Source organism: Trachypithecus francoisi, unplaced genomic scaffold (assembly GCF_009764315.1).
Source record: "Trachypithecus francoisi isolate TF-2019V2 unplaced genomic scaffold, Tfra_2.0 Lachesis_group1, whole genome shotgun sequence".
Classification (NCBI taxonomy): domain Eukaryota; kingdom Metazoa; phylum Chordata; class Mammalia; order Primates; family Cercopithecidae; genus Trachypithecus; species Trachypithecus francoisi.
Window position 1 is genome coordinate 150,704,154 of NW_022681454.1, and position 21,357 is coordinate 150,725,510.

Genomic DNA, 21,357 nt, shown 5'->3' on the forward strand with positions numbered 1-21,357 from the left:
CTTCTCTCTTTTCTTCTTTATTAGTCTGGCTAGTGTTTTATTTTGTTGATCTTTTGAAGAAACCAGCTCCTGCATTCATTGATTTTTTGATGGGTTTTTCATTTCTCTATCTCCTTCAGTTCTGCTCTGATCTTAGTTATTTCTTATCTTCTGCTAGCTTTTGAATTTGTTTGCTCTTGCTTCTCTAGTTATTTTAATTTTGATGCTAGGGTGTCGATTTTAGATCTTTCCTGCTTTATCCTGTGGGCACTTAAGTGCTATACATTTCCCTCTAAACTTTGCTTCAGCTGTGTCCCAGAGATTCTGGTATGTTGTGTCTTTGTTCTTGTTGGTTTTAAAGAGCTTATTTATTTCTGCCTTCATTTTGTTATTTACCCAGTAGTCATTCAGGAGCAGGTTTTTCAGTACCAATGGAGTTGTGTGGTTTTGAGTGAGTTTCTTAATCCTGAGTTCTAATTTGATTGCATTGCAGTCGGAGAGACTGTTTGTTATCATTTCTGTTCTTTTGCATTTGCCGAAGAGTGTTTTACTTCCAATTATGTGGTCAATTTTAGAATAAGTGCGAGGTGGTGCTGAGAAGAATGTATATTATGTTGATTTAGGATGGAGAGTTCTGTAGATTTCTATTAGGTCTGCTTGGTCCAGAGCTGAGTTCAAGTCCTGTATATCCTTGTTAGTTTTCTATCTCGTTGTTCTTTCTAATATTGACAGTGGGGTGTTAAAGTCTCCCACTATTATTGTGTGAGAGTTTAAATCTCTTTGTAGGTCTCTAAGGACTTGCTTTATTAATCTGGGTGCTCCTGTATTGGTTGCATATATATTTAGGATAGTTCATTCTTCTTGTTGCATTGATGCTTTTACCATTATGTAATGCCCTTCTTTGTCTCTTTTGCTCTTTGTTGGTTTAAAGTCTGTTTTATTAGAGACTCGGATTGTAACCCCTGCTTTTCTTTTTTACTTTCCATTTGCTTGGTAAATATTTCTCCATCCCTTTATTTTGAGACTATGTGTGTCTTTGCACATGAGACGGGTCTCCTGAATAAAGCACACCAATGGGTCTTGACTCTATGCAATTTGCCAGTCTGTGTCTTTTAATTTATCCCATTTACATTTAAGATTAGTATCGTTATGTGTGAATTTGATCCTGTCATTATGATGCTAGCTGGTTATTTTTCCCTTTAGTTGATGTAGTTTCTTCATAGTGTTGATAGTCTTTACAATTTGGCATGTTATTGCAGTGGCTGGTACTGGTTTTTCCTTTCCATGTCAAGTGCTTCCTTCAGGAGCTCTTGTAAGGTAGGCCTGGTGGTGACAAAATCTCTCAGCATTTGCTTGTCTGTAAAGGACTTTTTTTTTGCCTTTTGAAACCAAATATTTAATATTTTCATTAAATTGTTTCAATACAACTTCAGGCAAATGCCAACTGGAAGACCAAGCCCAGAAATTCAGAGGAAATAATCTTCCAAACAAGGAGCACCGCGGTGATCTTCTTCCACTCCAGCCGCAATACTGGTGAATATAATGGTGGTAGTCAGTTATTCAGATTATTGAGTGTTTACCACATCACTGATTTTCAGAATGCTCCGAACAGTTTCAGCTGCAAGAGTCAGAGCACTGACTGATACCAACAGAGGCGGGACAACCAGTTCCTTCAAAATGTTGGAAATACCACCCTTTCAGACATTAATGCCTGCATTTTTTTCTCCCTGGGCATGCCGATTTCTTAGTTCTATTACTGTAGCAATGCGATTCAGGCAGGCATTTTCAGCTAGTGTAGATGGAATGACCTCCATAGCATCTGCAAAAGCATGAATGCAGTGGGATTCCATACCACTCAGTGTTTGTGAATATTCAGTTAATCATAGGTCCAACTCTATTTCTAGAGCACCACCTCCTGCAATAAGAGCCCTCTTCTTAAACAACCAATAACACATAGAGCATCATGAATGGAGTACTCAGCTTCTTCAATCACCTGTTTGTTAGAACCACAAACAACAATTGTAACTGTTTTTCCAGGGCTGGCACAGCCTGTAATCTTGAGCAGTTTGCCAGAACCATTTAAATTGACCTCCTCAGCTAACTCAGCAGAGCCCAGCATGTCAGCTGTAAATTGGTCAATATGAGCAACTGGCTTGGTTCCAATTGTCTTACAATAAATTCAAAGTCTTCTCTTTTAATATCCTTAATCACCATTACCTTCATTTTGTTGAGAAAGTGTAATGCAAGATCACTAAGAGCATCTCTTAGAATAGACTTCTGTATGAGAAGGACATTACATCCTGTTTTTAAAATTTGCTTCACTAAATTTAAAATACAGGCTCTCTCTTCTTGCAGCACTCAGTCCATTTGGGCATAGTCAGAAGCCAGTATTTGATTATCTATATCTGTTTTAGGAGCCGATAAGCAAAACTGAATAAGCCCAATCTTGGCCTTTTCAACTCTGGTTATGCCAGAATTTGACACTTTTTGGGTGAGAACCAGCCCTTCCACCAACTCAGAGTCATCAATTGTCCCACCAAACTTCTTAACTATTTTAATATCTCTAAGATCTACACTGGTAGCTGTGGCTGGGTCAATCACTTTCATCACTGCATTTACACTCGTTGGAGAAAGCAGACTTGAATACTGAGAAACAACCTTTGAGTTCAGTGAAGTGGTTGCACTATTTAACAAAGTTTCTCTGTCACTCAATTCCACAGGTCAAGACATGTCAGTCAAGATTTCAGTGCCCTTTTCAGGGCCTTCTGGAATGACTCAGAAATGATGGTTGAATGAATCCCCTTCTGAAGAAGCTTGGTACAAGAATCTAAGAGGGAGCCAGCAATGATGACTACTGATGTGGTAGCATCTCCTGCTTCTATATTTTGAGCCTTAGGCAGCTCCACCAGCATTCTGGCTGCTGGATGTAATACTTGCATTTGTTTCAGAATGGTAGCACCACCATTTGTAATGGTTACATCACCTTTTCCATCTTGAATCATTTTATCCATTCCTTTTGGTCCAAGGCTTGTTCTAATAGCTTCAGCAACCGCTTTGGCAGTGGAAATGTTGCTGAAGAGGATCTGGGCTGGCTTGTTGGGGTCCTGATAGGCGCCTTTCCCGTGGCTGCTGGCAGCCCTGGCCGGCACCCCTATCTGGGATGCCACATTCTCAGGCGTAGCAAACTTGGCTGGGTCTGGGTGGGCCTGGGAAGGACGGATAGACCTGGATTCTGGCCGGCTGCAGAGTAATAATGGTAAGCCCCCATTGCTGTCATGAACCTTCTGCTTCTCTGTAAAGGATTTTATTTCTCCTTTGCTTATGAAGCTTAGTTTGGCTGGATATGAAATTCTGGGTTGAAAATTCTTTTCTTTAAGAATGTTGAATATTGGCTTCCACTCTCTTCTGGCTTGTAGGGTTTCTGCCTAGAGATCTGCTGTTAGTCTGATTGGCTTCCCTTAGTGGGTAACCTGGTGTTTATCTCTGGCTGCCCTTAACATTTTTTCCTCCATTTCAACCTTGGTGAATCCGATGATTATGTGTCTGGGGGTTGCTCTTCTCGAGGAGTATCTTTGTGGTGTTCTCTGTATTTCCTGAATTTGAATGTTGGTCTGCTTTGCTAGGTTGGGAAAGTTCTCCTATATAATATCCTAAAGAGTGTTTTCTGTCTTGATTCCATTCTCCCCATCACTTTCAGTTACACTAATCAAATGTAGGTTTGGTCTTTTCACATAGTCTCATATTTCTTGGAGGCTTTGTTCATTCCTTTTCATTCTTTTTTCTCTAATCTTGTCTTCATGATTTATTTCATTAAGTTGATCTTCAATCTCTGATATCCTTTCTTCCACTTGATTGATTTGGCTATTGATACTTGTATATGTTTCACGAAGTTCTTGTGCTGTGTTTTTCAGCTCCATCAGGTCATTTATGTTCTTCTCTAAAGTGATTATTCTAGTTAGCAATTCATCTAACCTTTTTTCAAGGTACTTAGCTTCCTTGAGTTGGGTTACAACATGCTTCTTTAGCTCAGAGGAGTTTGTTATTACCCACCTTCTGAAGCCTACTTCTGTCAATTTGTCAAACTCATTCTCTGTCCAGTTTTGTTCCCTTGCTGGTGAGGAGTTGTGATCCTTTGGAGGAGAAGAGGCATTCTGGTTTCTGGAATTTTCAAACTTTCTGTGCTGGTTTTTCCTTATCTTCATGGATGTATCTGTCTTTGGTCTTTGATGCTGGTGATCTTCGGATGGAGTTTCTGTGTGGATGTTCTTTTTGTTGAAGTTGATGCTATTCCTTTCTGTTTGTTAGTTTTCCTTCTAACAGTCAGACCCCTCTGCTGCAGGTCTGCTGGAGTTTGCTGGAGGTCCACTCCAGATCCTGTTTGCCTGGGTATCACCAATGGAGGCTGTAGAACAGCAAAGATTGCTGCCTGCTCCTTCCTCTGGAAGCTTCATCCCAGAGGGGCACCCTCCAGATGCCAGCCAGAGCTCTTCTGTATGAGGTGTCTGTTGATCCCTGCTGGGAGGTGTCTCACAGTCAGGAGGCACAGGGGTCAGGGACCCACTTGAGGAGGCAGTCTGTCCTTTAGCAGATCTTGAGTGCTGTGCTGGGAGATCCACTGCTCTCTTCAGAGCCAGCAGCCAGAAATGTTTGAGTCTCCTGAAGCTGCACCCACAGCCGCCCCTTGCCCCAGGTGCTCTGTCCCAGGGAGATGGGAGTTTTATCTATAAGCCCCTGACTGGGGCTGCTGCCTTTTTTTCAGAGATGCCCTGCCCAGAGAGGAGGAATCTAGAGAGGCAGTCTGGCTACAGTGGCTTTGCTGAGCTGTGGTGGGCTCCACCCTGTTCGAACTTCCCGGTAGTTTTGTTCACACTGTGGGGCAAAAACTGCCTACTGAAGCCTCCATAATGGCAGACGCCCCTCCCCCCACCAAACTCAAGCATCTCAGGTTGACTTCAGGCTGCTGTGCTGGCAGCGAGAATTTCAGGCCAGTGGATTTTAGCTTGCCTAGCTCCGTGGGGGTGGGAATCCACTGAGCTAGACCACTTGGCTCCCTGGCTTCAGCTCCCTTTCCAGGGTTGTGAATGCTTCTGTCTCGCTGGCATTTCAGATGCCACTGGGGTATGAAATGAAACCCCTGCAGCTGGCTCGGTGTCTGTCCAAAGGGTTGCCCCATTTTGTGCTTAATACCCAGGGCCCTGGTGGTATAGGCACCTGAGGGAATCTCCTGGTCTGCGGGTTGTGAAGACTGTAGGAAAAGCACAGTATCTGGGGCTGGAGTGCACGATCCCTTACAGTAGGGTCCCTCATGGCTTCCCTTGGCTAGGGGATGGAGTTCCCTGACACCCTGTGCTTCCTAGCTTAGGTGAAGCCTCACCCTGCTTTGGCTCACCTCTGTGGGCTGCACCCACTGTCTAACCAGTCCCAATGAGATGAGCCAGGTACCTCAATTGGAAATGCAGAAATCACTGGCCTCCTGCATTGATCTCACTGGAAGCTGCAAACTGGAGCTGTTCCTATTTGGCCATCTTGCCAGCCACACTACTATGCCACTTTAAAAGATCCAGTTTCATTTTTCTACATGTGGCTTGCCAATTATCCCAGCACCATTTGTTGAATAAGTTTTCTCCACTTCACATTTTTGTTTGCTTTGTTGAAGATCAGTTGACTGTAAAATATTTGGCTTTACTTCTGGGTTCTCTATTTTGTTACATTGTTGTGTATGCCTGTTTTTATACCAGTGCCATGCTGTTTTGGTGACTATGGCCTTATAGTATAGTTTGAAGTCAGGTAATGTAATGCCTCCAGATTTTTTCTTTTTGCTTAGTCTTACTTTGGCTATGTGGGCTCTTTTTTGTTTCCTTATGAATTTTCAGATTTTTTTTTCTAGTTCTGTGAAGAATGGTGGTGGTATTTTGATGGGGATTGCATTGAATTTGTAGATTGCTTTTAGCAGTATGTTCATTTTCACAATATTGATTCTACCAATCCATGAGCATGGGATGTTTCCATTTGTTTGTGTCACTTATGATTTCTTTCAGCAGTATTTTTGTAGTTTTCCTTGCAGAGGTCTTTTACCTCCTTGGTTAAGTATATTTCTAAGTATTTTATTTTAATTTTTGCAGCTATTATAAAAGCGGTTGGGTTCTTGATTTGATTCTCAGCTTGGTTGCTGTTGGTGTATAGCAGGGCTTTGATTTGTGCATGTTGATTTCTTATCCTGAAATGTTACTGCATTTATTTACCAGTTTGAGGAGCTTTTTGAATGAGTCTTTAGGGTTTTCCAGGTATGTGATCATGTCATCAGCAGAGACAGTTTAATTTCCTCATTACCAGTTTGGATGCCCTTTATTCCTTTGTCTTGTCTGATTGCTCTGCTAGGACTTCTGGTATTATGTTGAAAAGAAGTGGTGAAAGTGGGCATCCCTAACTTGTTCCAGTTCTCAGGGGAATGCGTTCAACTTTTCCCCATTCAGTATGATGTCGACTGTGGGTTTGTCATAGATGGCTTTTATTACCTTAAAGTTTGTGCCTTCTATGCCAATTATGCTGAGGGTTTTAGTCATAAAGAGATGCTGGTTTTTTTTAAATGCTTTTTCTGTGTCTATTGAGATGACCATGTGATTTTCATTTTTAATTCTGTTTATATGTTTAATTCTGTTTATATCACATTTATTGACTTGTGGATTATTAAACCATCCCTGCATCCCTGGGATGAAAGCCACTTGATCATGGTGGATTATCTTTTTGATATGCTGTTGGATTTGGTTAGCTAGTATTTTGTTGAGAGTTTTTGCATGTATGTTTATCAGGGATATCACTCTGTAGTTTTCTTTTTTTGTTATGTCCTTTCCTGGTTTGGGTATTAGGGTGATACTGGCTTCATAGAATGATTTAAGGAGGATTCCCTCTTTTTCAATCTTTTGGAATAGTGTCAGTAGGATTGGTACCAATTCTTCTTTGAATGTCTGATATAATTTAGCTATGAATCTATCTGGTCCTGGACCTTTTTTCTTGATATCTTTTAAATTTTCATTTCAACCTCACTGCTTATTATTGTATTGGTTCAGAGTTTCTATTTCTTCCTGGTTTAATTTAGGAGGGTTGTATATTTTCAGGAATTTATCCATCTCTTCTAGGTTTTCTAGTTTATGCACATAAAGGTGTTCATAATAGCATTGAATGATCTTTTGTATTTCTGTGGTATTGGTTGTAATATCGCCTGTTCCATTTCTAATTGAGGTTATTTGGATCGTCTCTTTTCTTTTCTTGATTAATTTTGCTAATGGTCTATCAGTTTTATTTATCTTTTCAAAGAAACAGTTTTTGTTTCATTTATATTTTGTATTTTTGTTTGTTTTTTCAGTTTCATTTCATTCAGTGCTGCCCTGATCTTCGTTATTTCTTTTATTCTGCTGGGTTTGGATTTGGTTTGTTCTTGTTTCTCCAGTTCCTTGAGGTATGACCTAAGATTGTCTGTTTGTCCTTTTTCATACTTTTTGATGAAGGCATTTGATCCTATGATATTTCCTCTTAGCACCACTTTTGCCGGATCCCAGAGGTTTTGATAGGTTGAGCCATTATTATCGTTCAGTTCAAAGAACTTTTTAATTTCCATCTTGATTTCATTGTTGACCCAGTGATCATTCAGGAGCAGGTTTGTAATTTCCACGCATTTTCATGGTTTTGAGGGTTCCTTTTGGAGTTGATTTTCAATTTTATTCCACTGTGGTCTGAGAGAGTACTTGGTATAATTTTGATTCTTAAATTTTTTGAGACTTGCTTTGTGGCCTATCATATGGTCTATCTTGGAGAATGTTCCATGTGCTGATGAATAGAATGTATGTTCTGCAGTTGTTGGGTAGAATGTTCTGTAAATATCTGTTAAGTCCATTTGTTCTAGGGTATAGTTTAAGTCCATTGTTTCTTCATTGATTTTCTGTCTTGAAGTTTTCTAGTGCTGTCAGTGGAGTATTGAAGTCCTCTGCTATTGTTGTGTTGCTGTCTATCTCATTTCTTAGGTCTAGCAGTAATTGTTTTATACATTTGGGAACTTCAGTGTTAAGTGTGTATACATTTATGATTGTGGTATTTTTCTGTTGGACTAGTCATTTTATCATTATATAATGCCCTTCATTGTCTTTTTAAACTGCTGTTGCTTTAAAGTTTGTTTTGTCTGATAGAAGAATAGCTACCCCTGCTTGATTGCTTTTGGTTTCCATTTATATGGAATATCTTTTTCCACCCCTTTACCTTAAGTTTATGTGAGTCCTTATGTGTCAGGTGAGTCTCTTGAAGTCAGCAGATATTTGATTGGTGAGTTCGTATTCATTCTGCCATTCTGTATCTTTTAACTGGAGCATTTAGGCCATTATATACATCCAATGTTAACATTGATATGTGAGGGGCTATTCTATTCATCATGCTATTTCTTGCCTGAATAGCTTTTTTTAAAATTGGATTGTTGTTCTATAGGACCTGTGAAATGTGTGTTTTAAGGATATTCTACTTTGGTGTATTTTGAGGATTTGTTTCAAGATTTAGAGTTCCTTTTAGCAGCTCTTGTAGTGGTGGCTTCGTAATGGCAAATTCTCTCAGCATTTGTTTATCTGAAAAAGATTATATCTTTCCTTCATTTTTGAAGCTTAGTTTCACTGGATACAAAATTCTTGGCTGATAATTGTTTTGTTTAAGGAGGCTAAAGATAGGACCCCAATCCCTTCGAGCTTGCAGGGTTTCTGCTGAGAAATCAGCTGCTATCTGATAGGTTTTCCTTTACAGGTTATTTGGTGCTTTTGCCTCACAACTCTTAAGATTCCTTTGTCTTGACTTTACATAACCTGATGATTATGTGCCTAGGTGATGATCTTTTTGCAATGAATTTCCCAGGTATTCTTGGAACTTCTTGTATTTGATTGTCTAGATCTCTAGCAAGGCTGAGGAAGTTTCCCTCAATTATTCTCTCAAATATGTTTTCCAAACTTTTAGAGTTCTCTTTTTCCTTAGGAACACCAATTATTCTTAGGTTTGGTCATTTAACATAATCCCAAACTTCTTGGAGGCTTTGTTCATTAATTTTTTTTTCTTTGTCTCTGTTGGATTGGGTTAATTTGAAAACCTTGTCTTCAAGCTCTGAAGTTCTTTCTTCTACTTGTTTGATTCTATTGATGAGACTTTCTAGTGCATTTTGCATTTCTCTAAGTGTGTCCTTGATTTCCGGAAGTTGTGATTGCTTTTTATTTATGCTATCTATTTCACTGTAGGTTTTCCCATTCATATCCTGTATCCTTTTTAAAAAAGTTTCTTTAGGTTGAATTTCACCGTTCTCAGGTGCCTCCTTGATTGGCTTAATATTTGACCTTCTGAATTCTTTCTCTGGTATTTCAGAGATTTCATCTTGGTTTGAATCCATTGCATGTGAGCTAGTGTGATCTTCTGGGGGTTGTTAAAGGACATTCTTTTGTCATATTACCAGAATTGTTTTTCTGGTTCATTTTCATTTGGACTATGTCAGAGGGAAGATCTGGGACTCAAGGGCTGCTGTTCAGCTTCTTTTGCCCGACAGGGTGCTTCCTTGATGTGGTGCTCTCCCCTTTCCCCTAGGGATGGGGGTTCTTGAGAGCCAAACTGCAGTGATATTTATTTCTCTTCTGGATCTAGCCACCCAGCAGAGCTACCAGACTCCGGGCTAGTACTGGCTCCATCTATAAAGATTCCTGTGATGTGATCTGTCTTCAGGTCTCTCAGCTGTAGATACCAGCACTTACTCTGGTGGAGGTAGTAGGGGAGTGAAGTGGACTTTGTGAGGGTACTTGATTGTATTTTTGTTAAATGTGCTGGTTTTGTGTTGGCTGGCCTCCAGCCAGGAGGTGGTACTTTCAAGAATGCAGCAGCTCTGGTTATATAGGGAGGATCACACAGTAGGTGGGGCCAAAGCGCTCCCAAGAGATTATGTCCTTTGTCTTGGGCTACGAGGGCGGGTAGAGAAAGCCCATCGGGTAGGGGCAGGGTTAGATATGTCTGAGCTCAGATTCTCCTTGGGCAGGGCTTGCTGTGGCTGCTGTGGGTGATAGGGGTTTGGTTCCCAGACCAATGGAGTTATGTTCTCAGGGGGATCATGGCTGTGTCTGCTGTGTCACACAGGTCACTATGAAAGTGGGAGAAATCCATAGCCCACAGCCCAAAAGGCCAGTCTCACTCCCACCATGCCCCATCAACAGCACCAAGTTTATTTCCAGTCAGCCAGTGATCATGGCTGAGAACTTGCCCCAGGCTACAAGCTTTCCAGCTGAGAAAGCAAGCAGGCTTACATTTTCTTGGCTGTCCCACGGAGCCTGCAGCAACAGTCCACTTCCTTCAAATGATCTGTGGATTCTCTTGTGTTTCCTGATATGTTCCTCTGGTGGTTCTTGGAGCAAAAGTTCATGACGTGGGTCTCCACACGCTGCTCTGTCTGTCTGAGTGGGAGCTGCAAGTTAGTCCTGCCTCCTACCTGCCATTTTTTCCTATCTCCCCTAATTATGTTTTGGGGTTTTTTCTATTGCTCCAAGTCTCTGGACTACATTGTTAGTGTGGTTTTCCTCTCCCTTTCAAGTGCAAAGTCTTTCTGAGTACTTTCATTATTGTATAATTGGAGCTTTACAATATTTTGGGAGGGCATCTTTTAAATACACCAGTGAATACTGAAGAACATTATTAATCCAACCCAGTTTAAATGTCCAGCAAGAAAAGGAGAAAAGTGCATACATTTCTCTCCAATCTGATTTAATTTGCATTATGTAAGGTAGCCTCCTGGATAAAGCTACTGCTCTGGGACAAAAGACTTTTGGAAGAATTTTGGACCTTCTCACTCTTAACAAACTTAGAAGGTGGCTTAATTGTTGGTTCATTCATTCATTTATTAATCAGTATTTATCACATATTTATTGTGTGCCAATTGCTGTAGTGGGCACTGTAATACAAAGGTGAATGAGGCACAGTCTTTAACTTTCAATGGGGAAGACAGAGTCATAAGCAATAGTTGTGATACCGTGTGTGGAGAAGATGGTAGAGACAAGAACAGGATGTCATGGGAGACCTGGGGGCCACTCAACCCAGCTGAGGGCCCTGGACAGGCTCAGTGGAGAGAGTGAGGTCTGAACTGACACATGAAGGATGAAGAGGCTGAAGAAAGGACAATAAGGTATAGGGGGAGAGGGACTCAAACAAGTCCATTGGGTTTGGGAATTAGGAAACCATTAGTAACATCAGCCAGAGCAGTTTCAATGGAATGGTGGGGGTTTTTCAATAGGAAGCTGGATTGTAGCAGACTGGAGAGAGGCCAGGGACTGAGAAAGTGGAGATAAAAGGGAAAGGGTGAGGACAAGAAGGATGGTGGCCTCCAGAGAGTCTTGGCATCAAAGATGTATTCATTTTTTTATTTTTTATTTTTTAGGGCTTGAAAAATTTGTGCAGTGTTCCAAAAGCAGAGTAAAGGAGGAAAGGCCAGGAAGTATGGGAGAGAGCCAGGCAAGTGGTAAGAGCCAAGGGTTCAGGTAAATGAGAAGGCGTTACATAATGGGAGTTGCCCTGACAGAGAAAGTTTGGATCTGCCTGGTCTGTACAATAAGATTTTCTTTTTGGTGCCTGTTTGGTATAATGGGACAGGAGGCACTGATATGTGTTGGCTCTGTGTCCCCACCAAAATCTCACCTTGAAGTGTAATAATCCCCTTGTATCATGGGAGGGACCTTGTGGGAGGTAATTGAATCATGGAGGCGTGCCTTTCCCATGCTGTTCTTGTGATAGTGAACTAGTCTTATGAGCTCTGATGGTTTTATAAAGGGGAGTTCCCTGGCACACACTATCTCTTGCCTGCTGCCATGTAAGATGTGCCTTCTGCCTTCCACCATGATTGTGAAGCCTCCCCAGCCATGTAGAACTGTGAGTCCATTAAATCTCTTTTTCTTTATAAATCGCCCAGTCTCAGGTATGTCTTTATTAGCAGTGTGAGAACAGACTAATACAGTGAATTGGTACCAGGATGGGGTGATGCTGTAAAGATACCTGAAAATGTGGAAGCAACTTTGGAACTGGGTATCAGGGAGAGGTTAGAACAGTTTAGAGTGCTCAGAAGAAGACAGGAAGATGTGGGAAAGTTTGGAACTTCCTAGAGATTTGTTGAATGGCTTTGACCAAGATGCTGACAATGACATTCAGGCTGAGGTGATCTCAGATGGAGATAAGGAACTTGGTAACTGGAGCAAAGGTGACTCTTGTTATGCTTTAGCAAAGAAACTGGCAGCATTTTCCCTTGCCCTAGAGATTTGTGGAACTTTAAACGTGAGAGAGATGATTTAGGGTATCTGGTAGAAGAAATGTCTTAACAGCAAAGTGTTCAAGAATTGACTTGGGCGTTCTTAAAAGAAATCAGTTTTATAAAGGAAACAAAACATAAAAGTTCAGAAAATGTGCAGCCTGATGATGTGATAGAAAAGAAAAACCCATTTTCTGAGGAGAAATTCAAGCAGGCTGCAGAAATTTGCATAAGCAATGAGGAGTCAAATGTTAATTGCCAAGACAATGGGGAAAATGTCTTCAGGGTATGTCTTCATGGCAGCCCCTCCCATCACAGGCCTGGAGACCTAGGAGGGAAAAATGGTTTCATAGGCCAGACCCAGGGACCCCATGTTGTTTGCAGCCTAGGGACTTGGTGCCCTGAGTCCCAGCCACTCCTGCTATGGCAAAAAGGGGCCAAGGTACAGCTTGGGCTGTGGCTCCAGAGGGTGCAAGCCCCAAGCCTTGGCAGCTTTTATGTGATGTTGAGTCTTTGAGTGCACAGAAGTCAAGAATTGAGATTTGGGAACCTCCGCCTAGTTTTCAGAGGATGTATTGAAATGCCTGGATGTTCAGGAAGAGACTTGCCACAGGGAAAGGGCCCTCATGGAGAGCCTCTGCTAGGGCAGTGAGTAAGGGGAATGTGGGTTTGAATCTCTCACACAGAGTCCCCACTGGGGCACTGCCTAGTGGAACTGTGAGAAGGGAGCCACTATCCTCCAGACCCCAGAATGGTAGATCCATCGACAACTTGCACCATGATCCTTGTAAAAGCCACAGATGCTCAATGCCAACCTGTGAAAGGAGCCAGTAGGGGGTTGTAGTCTGCAAAGCCACAGGGATGGAGCTGCCCAAGACCATGGGAACCCACCGCTTGCATTGGTGTGACCTGGATGTGAGACATGGAGTCAAAGGAGATCATTTTGGAGCTTTAAGCTTTGACTGCCCTGCTGGATTTCAGACTTGCATGGGTACTGTAGCCCCTTCGTTTTGGCCAATTTCTCCCATTTGGAATGGATGTATTTACCCAATGCCTGTACCTCCATTGTATCTAGGAAGCAACTAACTTGCTTTTGATTTTACAGGCTCATAGTTGGAAGAGACTTGCCTTGTTTCAGATGAGACTTTGGACTGTGGACTTTTGGGTTCTTGCTGAAATGAGTTAAGACTCTGGGGGTTTGATACATGAAAATACCAGGATAAACCTAATCCCTAAAAAAGGCTTTCTAGATCAGAGGTTACAAATGGTTGCTCGGGACCCAAATTAGGCCCACAGATATATTTTATTTAGCACATATGCTGTTTTGTGTCAAATAAACTCAAATAAAATCATGATCATGCTTGAATGGTTTTGAAATATGAGGACATGAGATTTAGGAGGGGCTGGGTGGAATGATATATTTGTCTCTTTGTCCCCACCCAAATATCACCTTGAATTGTAATAATCCCCACATGTTATGGGAGGGACCTTGTGGGAGGTAATTGAATCATAGGGTTGAGTTTTTCCCATGATGTTTTTGTGATAGTGAATAAGTTTCATGAAATCTGATGGCTTTATAAAGGGGAGTTCCCCCACATGTGATGTCTCTTGCCTGCTGCCATGTAAGATGTGCCTTTCACCTTCTGCCATGATTGAGACCTCCCCAGTCATGTGGAACTGTAAGTCCATTAAAACTCTTTTTCTTTATAAATTATCCAGTCTTGGGTATGTCTTTATTAGCAGCATGAGAACAGACTAGTACAGACACTCTCTTCCCAGTCTGGAAGCCCTTTGGATAGAATATAAGGCAGAAATTACAAGCTCTAGTATTCATGAAGTGAGGCAGGTGGGGAGGCCTGTGCCCTTCTGCTGGGTGGCTGCTGTTTTACTCTAGTCATATTTGCCAGGGCCCAATTGTTGAATCAAGAAAAGCCAGAATTCTGGATTTCTATGTGAAATCTCCTAGTTTTGAAATTTTAGCAAATACTAAAATCAAACAGAGAATTAAACAAAACAGCATATGTGTCAAATAAAATATATCTACTGGCCTAATTTGGTCCCTGGGCACCAGTGAGTTTCTACCTCTGATTTAGAAAGCCTCTTTTAGGGATTAGGTTTATCCTGGCATTTTCAGGTATCAACTCTATCTTCTCTGTACAACTATGGAGGAAAATGTTAATATGGAAAATAACATGGATAGTTGGAGAAAAGAAGCCCAGTGATGTGTTTAATCCTCCTAAATCTAGTTATTTGCTATAACTTCCCCAGAACATTAATTTTACTAAGTTGATTCCCTTATGTCCATGCCTTTTAAATGAATTTTCTTTGTTCATCTTAAAGTTCTATGAAAAGTTGGATTGCTCCAGGAACCAGAAAGGACATAATTACTCAGCTTACTTCTAAAAATAAAATGGAAAAATAGTGTATTTTTTTTTTTAATTGGGTCCCTTATACTACAGGTCAAGTCTGAAAAGGATTACAAATACTAAGGGAGAAGACATCTGCATGTTCCAAAGGAAGCAGAGAACTTTTATAATTTATGCTCTGCTTAGCTTTGATTATTAATCATTTGTTTGTGGTGGGATAATGATTGTTGATACATAAAACCTGATAAACCTTGCAGCAAGAATCAAGTAAAGATGCTGCAATTCCAAAATTTGATATGTATCATGACAGTGGATCTCAAAGTTTACTGTGCATGAGAATCACCTGGCGGGCTTAGCTTGTTAAAACACAGGTTGCTTGGCCTTGTCCCTGGAGTTTTTGATTTAGTAGGTTTGGAGTGAGCCCAAGACTTTAAATTTCTAATAAGTTCCCAGTTATTCTGATGCTACTGATTCAGGGACCACCCTTTGAAAACCACTGTTCTAGAAAATCTGCAGGCTTTACTATTTACAGATAACACATCTGAACCATATTATGTTTACATTTACTGAAATTCATCCAGTCTTTTTGCTGATAAATGCTAAAGCTGATATATGTCTTTGGACCACAGTTATGTGAACAGATCTGCTGATTCAAGCAGAAGAGGTTCTGTATTACACATGGCCCAGGTTGTCTGTTCTCTTTGGATGCTGCTGTTTCATCTGGGATGGTCTGGTGATGTGTTCTCTAGGTTCTGGCATAGCGATCTTGCAGAGGGAGGACCCAGATCTCCAAGGAAATGTGCTGCACATTGGAGGAAGTAGCCTGCTGGGCAGCACATTTCCTTGGAGGTCTGGGTCCTCCCTCTGCAGGATCACTATTCCAGGTCTCTAGGTTCTAATAATTCCTGTTGCTTCTCTTTGCTGTCCCTGCTCAAGGGTGGTTTCTGCCACCTATAGTAACTATTTGCATGCTATCACAAAGTTCCCTTTTGCTTTTCAGTCCTCTAATATTTGTTTAAACCATTTCCTGTATTAAAGTATCTCTGTTAAAACAGCAACTAATGTTGTTTCTACTTTTTTGACTGCACCCTAAGGAACAGTGATGTCCATCTTATGTGATATTCGACTGACCTCCATTCTGGAATTTAAAGGCAAATTCTGGAATGGATAAATTCCAGAATGGGACCCAGGAAGCGTATAAACTGCTCTTTTTCTGGCTATAGTTTCATGGACTGCTTGAAGCAGAAATATAATTATCTGGGTTGCTAGTTAAAAATGCAGATCCCTGGGCCCCAACCCCAGACCTTAAACATTTTAAATAACTTTCTAGGTGAGTTTCCATGATAGGTGATTCCTAATTTTGTTGTTGTTGTTGTTGTTGTTCTTGAGACGGAGTCTTGCTCTGTCGCCCTGGCTGGAGTGCAGTGGGGCGATCTCGGCTCACTGCAACCTCTGCCTCCCGGGTTCACGCCATTCTTCTGCCTCAACCTCCTGATTAGCTGGGAGTACAGGTGCCCACCACCATGCCCAGCTAATTTTTTGTATTTTTTAATAGAGATGGGGTTTCACCGTGTTAGCCAGGTTCATGGGCACCCCAGGTGATTATTATAGGCTGGAACATGAAGCCTTCTGGTAACAGTTTTAGAGCAGAGAAGACTGTAGAAGTGCTTTGGAACAATTCATTCATTTGTGCATTCATTTAAAAAACTATTTCTCATGTGCCTACCATGGGCCTAGAACCATTCCAAGCACTGGGCATATTGTAATATACAGGTTAAGTCTAAACAACACTCCCCAGAGTGTGATTGTCTCACTCCACAGGACTCTCCAGATGTATCTTCTTGAGCAATTGAAAAAGTACAGCTGTGTATTCATTTTAAAGGTCCATGACTATCCTCTTCCCACTCTTTTATGCCAAAGTTTTGACTCTAGCCATTATAAATATACCTTCCTGGTGACTCCATACTTTATGGAGTTAGGCCTTAGAGTTAGGTCTCTTGGCGTTTATTTCTTAGAGTACAGGTTTTCTCTCATTTTAGTAAAATTACTTTAAATTAAAATTAAGAAGTACTTACTATGTGCCAGGTGTTATGTTAAATACCTTTCTCTCCAAGAGTTCATAGTTTATGTAGGAAAAGATTGATAATAAACTAACTATTAAAACACAGCAGAGGTGTTCTAGAGGCATGTATGTGGTATCCTGAGAGGATGAGGAGAACTCCATCCTGAAGTCGGTAGCAGAAGGCAACTTCTCTATCGAATGAACATGATTTGAAATAAGACTTCTCTTGAATGATGAGTTATATTGCTTTGTATAAGAACTGCAGAAATAGCCGGGCGTGGTGGCTCACGCCTGTAATCCTAGCACTTTGGGAGGCCGAGGCGGGCGGATCACAAGGTCAGGAGATCGAGACCACAGTGAAACCCTGTCTCTACTAAAAATACAAAAAATTAGCCAGACGTGGTGGCGGGCACCTGTAGTCCCAGCTACTGGGGAGGCTGAGGCAGGAGAATGGCGTGAACCCGGGAGGCGGAGCTTGCAGTGAGCCAAGATCGCGCCACTGCACTCCAGCCTGGGCAACGGAGTGAGACTCCATCTCAAAAAAACAAACAAACAAAAAAAGAACTGCAGAATTGAGCCACAAGGTACCCTCTTATTTGACCCTGCAAGACAGCTTCTAAATTTGATTTCTGTTGTTCTTGCTTTATATGGTGTTAGACTCATTGCTGAGAGGGGAGTGGTGAGGAGGGGAAGAGGGAAGTATTGAAAATGAAGTTGTTCGAGGACAGTAACATTGAGTCTTGATCCCATGTTTTCTGATTATCCATTATCCTCTTGGTTTCCTTTTGCCTCTTTCTTTTATACATTTAGGATAACTTTTAAGCACCATATATAAAAAGGTTAGGTAATAATGATTCTTATTGATAAGATGGCATGTTTTCTTCAAGTGTGGTTTCTAGTTAAGTGCTAGGTTCCAAGTTTCTTGTAAACCTTCTAGGTGATTTTTGAAGGGGTGTGCTGCATATTTCATGTGTAGATAAGGAAGAGCTGGGATAGGCTAGTATCCAAGGAATACATGCATCCTGAAGCAAAGATGTTTCATTCATGTGTTTAAACACAATTTTAAGTTACTATATCCTACTTCAAAATATATATTTAAATATAATTTTTTGAAATCACATGGTCGATGTTCAAATTAAGGAAAGTGAAAGAAAAGTTTAATGTTTGATTTATTCACTAATGAAAACCAGAGAATTTATGCATCAGAAATGTCTTGTGCCACAATATTTGAGTTAGTCATCCTTTATGAAGATGATACCAGAAAAGGCATGCTATTAGTATCCATTTAAAAAATCTTAAATAATCACATTTTATTAAAGGAGTTTAAGTCCTTATCATTTTATATTTTAACTATTTATTGCAGTTATATATAAACTTGTTTATTGCAATTCACAGATATCATATTTTGTTACAAATTGAAAGTTTGTGGTAACCTTGCGTTGAACAAGTCTGTTGGCATCATTTTCCCAACAGCATGTGATCACTTTGTGTGTCTGTGTCACATTTTGGTAATTCACGCAGTATTTCAAACTTTTTCATTTTTTTAAATGGTGATCTGTGATCACAGATGTTTGGTGTTACTGTTGTAATTGTTTTGGGGTAACATGAGCTACACCCATATAAGATGGTGGGCTTAATCAATAAATGTTGTGTGTGTTCCGAATGCTCCACCAACTGGCTGTTCCCTCATCTCTCTCCCTCTCTATGGGCCTCCCTGTTCCCTGAGACACAGAAAAATTGAAATTAGGCTGTTAATAACTCTACAGAGGCAGCTGTGTGTTCACACAAAAGGAAAAGTCACGTATCTCTCACTTTAAATCAAAAACTAGAAAGGATAAAGCCTAGTGAGGACTGCATGTCAAAAGCCGAGATAGGCCAAAAGCTAGGTCTCTTGTACTAAACAATTAGCTAAGTGGTGGATGCGATTAAAAGTTCTTGAAGGAAATTAAAAGTGCTACTTCAGTGAACACATGAATGATAAGAAACAGTTTTATTGCTGATATGGAGAAAGCTTGAGTGGTCTGGATAGAAGATCAAACCAGCCACAACATTCCCTTAAGCCAAAACCTAATCTAGAGCAAGGCCCTAACTCTTCAACTCTATGAAGGCTAAGGAAGGTGAGAAAGTTGCGGAGGAAAAGTTGGAAACTAGCAGAGATTGGTTCATGGGGTTTAAAGAAAGAAGCCATCTCTATAACATACTATCAAAGTGCAAGGTGAAGCAGCAAGTGCTGATAGAGAAGTTGTAGCAAGTTATCTGCAAGATGTACCTAAGATAATTGATAAAGGTGGCTCCATTAAATGACAGATTTTCAATGTAGATAAAACAGCCTTCTATTTTAAGAAGATAGGACTTTCACAGCTAGAGAGGAGTAAAAGCCTGGCTTCAAAGGCTCAAGGACAGGCTGGGTCTCCTGCTGGGGGCTAATGCTGCTGATGATTTCAAGTTGCATCCAGTGCTCATCCACTATTCTAAAAAATCCTATGCTCCTTCAGAATTATGCTATATCTACTCTGTCTGTGCTCTATGAATGGAACAACAAAGCCTGGATTAAGCACATCTATTTACAGTATGTTTTATTGAAGATTTTAAGCCCACAACCTGCTGCTCAGAAAAAAAAGAAAAGATTCCTTTCAAAGTAATCCCATTCATTGACAATGCACAAGGTCACCAAGGGCACTGATAATGATGTAAAGGAAATTCATGTTGTTTTAATGCTTGCTAACACAGCATCCATTCTGCAGCCCACAGATCAAGGAGTAATTCCAACTTCAAAATCTTATTGCCTAGGAAATACATTTTGTCAGGCTATAGCTGCCATAGATAGTGACTTCTCAATGGATCTGGGCAAAGTAAATGGAAAACCTCTGGAAAGGATTCACCATTTGAGATGCCATTGAGAACATTCATGATTCACGGGAGGAGATCAAAATATCAACATTAGCAGGAGCTTGGAAGAAACTGATTCCAGCCTTCAAGGATGACTTTGAGAGCTTCAGTACTTCAGTGGAGATAGTCACTGCAGATGTGGTGAGATAGCAAGAGAGATAGAATTAGAAGTGAAGCCTAAAGATGTGGCTGAATTGCTGCAATCTCATGATAAAACTTGAATAGATGAGCAAAAAACAGGGTTTCTTGAGATGGCGAAGATGCTGTGAACATTGTTGAAATGACAACAAAGGATTTAGAATATTATGTAAACTTAGTTGATAAAGGATTTAGAATATTACATAAACTTAGTTGATAAAGCAGCAGCAGGGTTTAAGAAGAGAAGATTGACTCCGATTTTGAAAGAAGTTCTACTGTAGGTAAAATACGATCAAACAGCACCACATGTTGTGAAGAAATCTTTTGTGAGAGTCAATTGAAGCAAACTTTATTGTTACCTTATTTTAAGAAATTGCCACAACCACACCAACCTTCAACTACTACCTTCAACTACTACCCTGATCAATCATCAGTCTTTACTATTGAAGTGAAACTGGCAAAATGATTATGATTCACTGAAGGCTCAGATGATCATTGGCTTTTATTTTTTAGCAATAAAGTATTTTAAAATTAAGGTATGTACTTTGTTTTTTTCAGGCATAATGCTATTGCACACTTAGGCTACAGTATATAGTATAAACATAACTTTTATATGCACTGGGAAACCAAAATGTTTGTGTGACCCAAAATATTTGCAATATTCACTTTTTTGCAGTGGTCTAGAACTTAACCTGCAATATCTCCGAGGTATACTTGTGTGTTATAAATATATATATATGTATATATATGTCTATACATACATATGTGTTTATACATATGTGTCCACACACATACATATCTATGCAAAGTTATCACATATCACAAGTGAATAGTGATATATGTTTTTTTTTTTTTCTTTTCGAGACAGAGTCTGGCTCTGTCACCCAGACTGGAGTGCAGTGGCACCATCTTGGCTCACTGCAAGCTCCGCCTCCTGGGTTCATGCCATTCTCCTGCCTCAGCCTCCCGAGTAGCTGGGACTACAGGTGCCTGCCACCACACCCGGCTAATTTTTTGTATTTTTAGTAGAGATAGGGTTTCATCATGTTAGATAGGATGGTCTCGATCTCCTGACCTCACGATTGCCTGCCTCGGCCTCCCAAAGTGCTGGGATTACAGGCATGAGCCACTGCACCTGGCCTTGATAAATTTTTAATAGCTGAACTCACTCATCTAACCAGCATTTGGATAAAGGCACAGACTATCACCAATACCCTAGAAGGCCCTTTATGTTCCTTTAAGTCATACCCCTCCTCTGCGGGTAGCCACTGTCCTCTTCCTAATAGCATAGATTAGTTTTACCTGTGTTATATTTTGTATATGGAATCATATGGTATGCACTATTTTGGTTATATTTTGTTCAATCACTTTGATTTGAATGTATACATTGACTCATGTCAGTCAACATTTGAATAAAACTATGAGAAGACATTTTCAAATGTTGAAAACATGTTTTTTGAGACACAGGTAAGATATATATTCCCATTTCTGCTTCTCAAAAGCTCTCAATTCTTTTAGGGCTTTTCTCTAAACTCTAAAGGGTCATAGCCAGTGAGAGAGGAGAGATATGAAAACTAGAATGTAAAATATTAATGTTTATGTTACTTACATCTTGAAATAATATTTTGGAT

General features: G+C 40.5%; 1 pseudogene; it reads right to left on the reverse strand.

Annotated features, from left to right (window-relative positions):
- Nucleotides 1-1,544: 1,544 nt before the first annotated feature.
- Nucleotides 1,545-3,080, reverse strand: LOC117084833 (annotated as a pseudogene).
- Between the last annotated feature and the right edge of the window lie 18,277 nt (nt 3,081-21,357).